Below are 8,995 nucleotides of genomic sequence, written 5' to 3'. Positions count from 1 at the left end.
TCTCATACTTAGGGGTTATGCGGATGCTGATTTGGGTGGATGTGATGATTCGGGAAAAAGCACTACGGGTTATGTTTTCACAATAGGGAAGACGGCGGTTAGTTGGATCTCTCGACTACAAAAGAGTGTTGCTTTGTCAACTACCGAGGCCGAATATATGGCTATTGCAGAAGCTTCTAAAGAGCTTGTTTGGTTGAAGAACTTCTTAGGTGAGTTAGGTAAAAGACAAGACTATTGCGTCTTGTATTGTGATAATCAAAGTGCAATACATCTTGGGAAGAATCCGGTGTTTCATAGTCGTACGAAACACATCAAGATAAGGTATCATTTTATTCGACAACATATAAATGATGGTACTTTATTATTGGAGAAAATCCTTGGTACGAAGAATCCTGCTGATATGTTTACTAAGGTTGTTACGACAGAGAAATTGAGGTTTGCATTACCTCAATTGGTCTTCTAATGAATTGATGAGAGAAGACCCCAACTAGAGAATTAGAAAGTTAATGTTTCAATTCTAACAAGTAGTGTTGAAGACCTTGTATCGAAAGTCTGCTCATCCGAAGTATGTGTTGAGTGTGCGTGTCCCAAATGAAGTTTGGCGGTATAATGGTGGTTTAACGTTCTTGGTTAGATCGTTGATATTTTGGGTTGACGAATGTTGGGTTTGTTCAAAGTCTCCAAGTGGGAGATTGTTGGAGATATGGAGAACTTTAAACAATTAGATGGAAGATTCCAGGAAACTCACACGTAGCTTCTATGAAGTTGTTAGGAAATTCACATGTAGCTTCCACGAAGCTGTCAGGAAACTCACATGTAGCTTCCATGAAGCTGTCAGGAAACTCACATGAAGCTTCAAGGAATTGTTTTTAGCTTACTCCTTAAACCATTCTATAAATAGACCCTCTTGTAACTCATTGTAAACACACCACAAATATTCAGTAAATACATTCTCTAGTTGGTCCGTGAACTACATCAATCACAACGATTGCATATAAACACGTTATCTCTTATGTCGATTTACATCTCATGTATTTATAATCTTTCGTTGGGTTAGTAATCTTGTAGAATTATTTTGTTGAATTTGTTTTGGTACTAATATCCTTACAATGTCTTCATCGGTTTACATTTATTTAAGAAACTAATGACGGAAACGCTACACACTATTATGAGATCTAAAACGGAGACGAACAAAAAGTAGCGATGGCGGCGTTAGTAAAGTGGCTCCGGCAAGGACGGTGACAAATTGGGTGACGATGGTGTAAATGGTAGAGGCGACTACTTTGGTGGCTCTTACTGGTTACGGGCTCTACGAATTTTGCTTCCTATGGTGAGTATATATGTTAATTTTGACTTTGAAATCCGTTATCCTCTTTGTAGATTGTTTGTTACTGCGTTGTTCTTAAATGTTATTTGTGAACATGTTGTTCTTGGTTTGTCATATCTGTTTGTTACTGTATTAAAAAGTAAAAGAATTCATATTCATATCGGTGGTCCTTAAAGAGAACGAAATATTTGGTCCTATAAAATCAGGTACATCCGTACATAGTCATACTTTGAGGTCAACCTACAAATTACTGATTGCTTATGATATTAGTTTGGAACTAGCGACAGTCCGGCCCGCGCGTTGCTGCGGATATTTTGTAGTTAGTTAACATGGGCTAGTATTATTCGATAGCGTAGCATTGGTTATGTACATTCACAAAATGGGTACACTAAATGGCTACGGTAGTTATGTTTATATAGTTCGGTTACAGACTTGGGTTATATTTGTCTTTGCGTAGCGCTAGTTAGTTACAACAACAAAATGGATACAGTGGTTATCGATGCGGAGATACAAACTACTGCTCTTTGTTTTTCTTCGATTCATATACTTCATTTTCTGGGAATAGCACCCTTTTGGTGGTTGTGTTGCTTCCTTGTGTTTCTTGCTTCATTGGTGTTGGAGGTATTGGTAGTGTGTGCCTTCATTTTCATCTGCAGGTTTGAATGGTGAGGTTAGGAAACTTAATGAAACAACTTGGATGTCTATATGCATCCACATACATTCTAAAAACTAAAATCCAAGTTAAGCAACTTTATGATTTGATTTACTGATCCGTGAGACAATAAAATGAGCATATCCTAATTTTTAAGAAAGTCCTAATTATTCTGTATGTGTCAAATATGTATGACCAGAAATACGAAGCTAAATTAGCATGCATTTATCTCAAATAGAACAAATATTTATTGTGTGAATCAGTTAGGACAAACCAAATAAGATAAATTACTTACATTACACAGGAATTGAACTGACAGAAAGCATAGATCAAATTATGCCAATAAAGCCCAGAAGCCATAAGATGGCCAATGTTGTCACTAAAAATAAGAGTTATTTTATCAAAATAAGAGTTAATTTATCAAAAAAGATTCTACTTGTCACTAAAAGGAATTACTGAATGCTCGTATGCTCACCTTGTATATCCAAAAATGTTACTAAAACGAATAATAACAAAACTGAAGTAATTAACGGTAACAGAATTACCAGTAATCGAAAAGATAAACTGGATTTGTCAGAAAAAAGAACCCAAAAAACCTTCGCAACTGGCAAAAGCTTGAGCGGAGAAGACGACTGCAAGTAGGTAAGCAAATTTAATTTTTTAGCGTAATCAAATACGGAGGACATACTGTATTAAGACGTAAATAAATCACAAAGATTACACGTGGGCCACTAAACAAAAGCGAACCAATTGACACCAGAGGTTGTAAAGTAAAGCATCAATTACTCCGGGTCGCAATCTAACATGATCATATTTAAAAAACATCCCAAACCAATACCATTGTTATTAAACTAACAAAATAATACTTCTAAATGTCTACTAATCCATACAAAAATGCCATTGGTCTCAAAGTCTTTGTATATACAAATTAGGCCAAAAGATTACAATTTATGTATTTAAAATAGAAGTTTGTAGTATCTTGACCCAAATGACTAACCTAGATATATTAATCCTTTCAGACAAATCAACGCACACATTCTCTTATTTTGTTAATAGACATAGACATTACATGAATTACCATTCTAGACTTATATACCAACAATTATATACATATGCATTATAATGATTGGAGGATCAGCAAAATTAGGCAGATACTACAACCCATCTTGACACTAAAGGCGTAGTAGTTGTTGATAGAAACAGAACATTGTCTGAAGATGCTATTTAATTGTTATAAACTAAAGATGATGAACACACGATTCTGCTGTTTTAAACTAAATGATAGCACAACCCATCCAGAAATCATTCATAATAAGAAGTTTGACAAAATTTGGGTCAACTTAACTCACACCAGAATTTCATGTTTTGAACTGTTAAGGAGGTACTCAACCCACCCGTTTTGAGCTTTGAGAGAATTACCCAACCCAACATCAGATGTTTGTGAACCCATTGGATTAATCTTAACCCGTTGAATTAATGTAAATACCTTACATAAAGAATATATAACCCACTGAATTAATGTTTACATATTTGAATGGGGCTTACCTCTATAGTGTCTCACCTAACATGAGCCTGCTGCTACCATAACAGGTTTCTCGAGTGAGATGTATGTTTCGGCCTCAAAATTTGTCGCATGTTTGTTCCAGAAATTCACCTTAACACTAAACTGTCCAATCATTTAAATATCAGCTCCAGTAGTAATATCTTCCGTAAACTATTTGGTTCAAGAACTTACCAATTGTACCCAAGTTGTTCACCAGAGCTGATATAACAGCAGGCGCTAGAACATATTTGGTTCCTTCTCATATAGGATAAGTAATTAAAAGCAAAAGCAATAGGAAATCGCTTATGTGAAAATCATTGTTTTCAAAGGTTAAAACAACAGCAGTTCGGTTCACATTTGGTATATTGGAACGAAAAACGAAACAACAACATATATACCTTATGTTTTACACAAACAAAAGTATAACACGAAAACATTTGCACTCAAAACAATATAGTAAGCACACTAAATGACTGCAAATTGCTTTACTATAATGAACTTGTGATAAGATTCATCCAAACAAAAATAAAGTGGAGTACGAAATGAACTTGTGATAAGATTCATCCAAATTGCTTTACTATAATGAATTTGTGATGTTCTGGTTGTTTGAATAATACACATTCTTATGTCTATTTGTTGTGAAGTACGAAATGCCAGTGGTTTATCATTAGTTATACACATGAATAGATTTGGCTTATATAAACATTGGTCAGGTATATATCTGATATCATTTGTTTTTTGTCTTTGCAACTTATTATGGATAACTATAAAGCAGTTAACATAATAATTGTCACACACTTTTTTGTATTTATGATTACACTACTAACTGTTTCCTTTGTGATTTTTAAAATGCAGTATTATATACAAGCGAATTCTAGAAAAAGAGGTCTTCCGCGTTGTCATATGTTGTTGTGTGTTCGAGCTGCAAGAGATTGTACGAACCCGAAGATGTACAAAGTGATACAACTAACATTATGGCAACGACCAAGCCAAAAATTTTGAGTTTGAAGCATACAACTCTCACCCGAATGTTGAGGTTAGTAGTTCTCTGTAATGTACTTATCGTTAGTAGCTCTCAGAAGTTCACCAAACAACAACCGCAGCAACGCGCGTTCCGAACCGTTGCTAGTGACTTACTAAGTTGAATAATTGTACTTTACCAAAAAAATAAGTTGAATAATTGTATGTTGATTTTCAAATTGTGCATCTGTAACTTGCAAGTCATTTATTTCCAGTAATGTTGTGCAAGTTTGGGTAGAGCTGAAAAATTCCATGAACTGAACGTGACAAGAACCAAACCCGAACTAATTGAGGATGTTTGGTCTCGTCCTCCTTCTCTACAATTAATGCATATTAGGGACTCGGATCGGTCTGACCATAATTCGAACAATTCTGCGGATGGTGTTTCATTGTTTGTTGCTTTTTTTTTCTTCCTAACCTCGTTATATTTATATATTACTCCAAATTTTAATTGAGGTTAACTTTTTATGAATTCAACCTTTATTCTTTGGTTTGCAGGCAGTTCATTTGCACCCATCAAATTGTTTGCTCTTGTATTATTAAAGGAAAATGGTAATAACGTTGTTTTTTTTCAATAATAATATGTACTTAATCTTATAGAAGTGTTGTTTTTGTCATGGCAACAAGTTGAAATATAAGCATATGGTTTTAATATGTCTGTGCAGGTGACTAGTTCTCTTTTGGGCAATCTGTTGGATGTGATGGAGGAGATACAACTAGCAAGATCTGAGCAAAGGAATCTTATTTCTACAAATTTTGACTCACCTTTAGGTAATGCATATCCATATATTTTTATCTGCATCCATGTATGTTTATGTAGTTGTTCAGCAACTGTCATGCTATTCCTGAACCTTTATCACCTTGGCTTGATTATTCACTTTATATTGAAGAATTGTCGAAGAACGATCCACGAGGTTTTTGCTTATATGTGAATGATTTACTTGTAGGTAGTGCTTTTGGATAGAGAAGATTTAGTGAAGACCTTAGACTTATGCTTCAAGACTGGCTGTTTTTTTTAATAATTGTCAAATGTTATTTTACTCATATGATGGATATAATTTTGTTTAAGTTATATATGTTTAGTGTTGTAGCCATCTTTAATAATAATAAAAAAAAAACAGAAATACGTCTAAAAAATATAACTTTGCGTAAACTTTAATTTCTAAAAAACAGAAATACGTCTAAAAAAAACAGAAATACGTCTAAAAACAGAAATAAGTCATAAGTCTAAGGTAAACAGAAATTTCATAATTTTGCTTCAAGACTGAGTTTTGTAGCCATCTTTAATAATAATAAAAAAAAAATAAAAAATTAACTTATGGTAAACTGTTGGAAAAAACAGTAAAATATAAGTCTTATAGGGTCAATTTATAGTGTTTTAGGGTTTTGGGTCAAAATAACCACATATTCAGTATAATAGTTTTTTGGCAATTGGTAACAGTCAAGTAATAGGTTTTGAGGGTATTTGGTCAAAAATTACACTATTTTTTGACTAAAGTTGACTTTTGGGTCAAAATAACCACCTATTTAGTGTTATAGTGTTTTGGCAATTGGTAACAGTCAAGTAATAGGGTTTTGGGTCACAAATTACACTATTTTTAGACTATAGTTGACTTTTGGGTCAAATGGACCAATTTTAGTCATTAAAGTTGTCTTCACAGTTTGAACATTGCTATCACATTATTTTGACCTTTAAGCATTAGCACTTACACATTTAGGCATTTTGGCATCAAATTGACCAATTTTAGCATTTAGGCTTTACCATTTTGGCATTACCACTTTGAGGTAAACACTGACCATTACAGTCACATTACTTTGCTATCACAGTATAAAGTCGTCCATGTACAAATTGGTAATGAGTCAGGTTGAACCAAAATTGGTCAGGTTAAACTCGTCCATGTATTGTTAATTGGTAATGAGTCAACATTAATAAGTCAGGTTGCCAAAATAACCATTAGAACAATAACTCAGGTAGCCAACATTGAACGAAATTGAAAATTCATTATAACCATTGAACATTACATAAAGTCACTAAACATAAGCATTACAAACTGAACCAAATTGACAATTGCCATCATATAGCTACATAACTAAAAAAGAAATCATAATAAACTGAACCAAAATTATAAACATAAGCAGCTTCATCATAAATCTATGCTATTAGTACTTCCAATTATAATCTGGATTTCTATCTGTAAATATAAAAGAAGCTTCAAGCATTGAATGATGGTGAATTTCATCCCATTTGACCTCTTATTTTACTCGTTAGGGATAAATTATAACCCAAGTTAAACCTTCAATAAGTAAATTTGTCGAAAGTTTCACCTCTACTCATTGTAATGGAATTACTTTCTAAAAAAATAATAATCAACGTTAATTTGGTAATTGGGAATCGACTGGGACAAGGTGTAAATTAGGGTTTATGCAGCAGATACTGTTATACGTCGAAGATGCAACAACCTTGTGTTTTTATATTGATAACAAAAGATAAACGGACAGAATTACCCTCACATGTGCCACGCATGTGAGAGGTTTGACAGTTAATTTTAACGAACGTTAAAGTGTGGTACCAATTCAGTGATAAAATGAAACCCTAGGTACCATCGATGCAAAAATAAAACTATAGGTGCTCTGGTGATACCTTGAACAAACCACATGTACCATAGACGTATTTTTTTCTTGTAATTATCTCTATAATGAGACTCTAAAAAAAGGTTCCATAACATATTAGGGATAATATGTCTATTTTTTAAGGGTTCTATTATGTTAAAACCCACTAAAAGGTCTTATAATGTACCTTTATAGGACCATTATTTTTAAAGTCCTCCCACACCCGTCCCAATAGGGTATTGTGTGTCCTAATAATCTAACCTATTAGAACTTTAAGAAGGGTTCTATGAACACATTAAGACCCTCATTCATGGGTTCCTTTAGCTTATTTCGGATATTAGGACCCTTTTTAAGAATCCTAATATGTTTTTAGGACCCTTTTAATAAAGTCCTTATATGTTTTAGGATTTAGAAATTCGATTATAAGACTATAAGTAGCGTCCTAATAGATTAATAGAACTCTTCGTAAGGTCCTAACAGGTTACTAAAGTATCATAACTTTATATATTAGGACCCTTTATGTGGTACTAAAGTATCATATCTTTATATATTAGGACTCATTTTGGGGTTTTAAGGTTTAAAATATTTATATTAGGACTTCTTTTATTGGTACTATCCTTAAAAATAATTTTATTATGACCCTTTATGTGGTACTAAAGTAACATTTATGCATATTAGGACTTTTTCCTTTGGTACCAAACTAGTGTATCGTTAGATTAGGATTTTGTTTATTGGTACTAATGTATTATTTTTTTTTTACAATAGGACCATTATTTTGGTCATTACGAATTATAGCTTTTTATTAGGACACTTTTGATGGTACTTATATCATATATTTTTACTTTTTGGGACACCTTGTATATGTCTCATTTTTAAAAAGTGACTCCTAATATGTATTTTAAGGACCTTTCTTTGTGGTTGTTAATTATATTATAGGACCTGATCATTGGTTTCATAATTTTATGACCTTTTAGGACACTTTTTAATTTCAATACTTTATACGACCGCGTTAGATACAACCCCCATTGGTAGTTCCTATCAAGCCCAAAGGTCATATAAAGTGGCTTTATATGACCAAATTGGGGGTCCTATAGGAGCATTTTTCTTGTAGTGAGACTCATCGATCGTGAAAGTGACCTCTTCTCTACGGGCTCTCAAGGTGATAGTCCGTGAATAAACGTCAACGATCGCTTTGGCTATATTCATGAAAGGCCTTCCTAAGATTATAGGAGTTTTCATGTCTTCTTTATAGTCCATAACCACAAAGTCAGTCGGAAAGGGGAATTTGTTGACCTTAACCATGACGTTCTCAGCTATTCCCTTAGGATATCTAGTGGTTGGTCAGCTAGCTGGATACACATTTTGGTAGGGTTAAGGTTCCCAATTTCGAGTCTCTAGAACAGTGAGTAGGGCATGAGATTGATGCTGGCACCAAGGTTAGCGAGAGAATAGATAGTACCAAATTGGTAGATAGAACAAGGATGGGTAAATAGTCTGGTATCCCCTAGTTTTTCAGGAAGAATATTTAAGAGAATGGCTGAACAATCCGCATTCAGCGGGACATTGGGTACTTCGGTTACCTTATCCTTGGTTGATAGGAGTTTCCTAAAATACTTCTTACTATGAGGATTTTTAGACACAGTGTCCAAAAAATTACCGTCAAGATTGAAAGATTTCATCTTGTTATGTCCTTGCTTGAGACAGCGCGGGAATGAAATGGGTGTTTTCTCATCGGGTTTAGGTGATGACTCAATGACTACTACCGAACGGGTATTAGTTAGTTTCTTCTCCTTAGAAGAAACTGAAGGTTGGCTATGCGCCACCTTTGAGTCATTTTTAGGAC

At 33.9% G+C, this 8,995-nt stretch overlaps 1 long non-coding RNA gene across 2 annotated transcripts; it reads left to right on the top strand.

Moving 5' to 3' along the window:
* The first annotated feature begins 973 nt into the window (after positions 1 to 973).
* Positions 974 to 5,650, top strand: LOC139897386 (uncharacterized). Of its 2 annotated transcripts, XR_011776546.1 has the most exons (5): positions 974 to 1,330; positions 4,378 to 4,558; positions 4,758 to 5,094; positions 5,208 to 5,313; positions 5,490 to 5,650. It is a non-coding gene; the product is annotated as an uncharacterized lncRNA (long non-coding RNA). The 2 variants fall into 2 exon arrangements; XR_011776545.1 differs by having other exon boundaries at positions 4,378 to 5,094.
* Positions 5,651 to 8,995: the final 3,345 nt, after the last annotated feature.

Source organism: Rutidosis leptorrhynchoides, chromosome 3 (genome assembly GCF_046630445.1).
Source record: "Rutidosis leptorrhynchoides isolate AG116_Rl617_1_P2 chromosome 3, CSIRO_AGI_Rlap_v1, whole genome shotgun sequence".
In the NCBI taxonomy this organism is placed as follows: Eukaryota; Viridiplantae; Streptophyta; class Magnoliopsida; order Asterales; family Asteraceae; genus Rutidosis; species Rutidosis leptorrhynchoides.
This window is presented reverse-complemented; position numbering and strand designations above follow the sequence as displayed.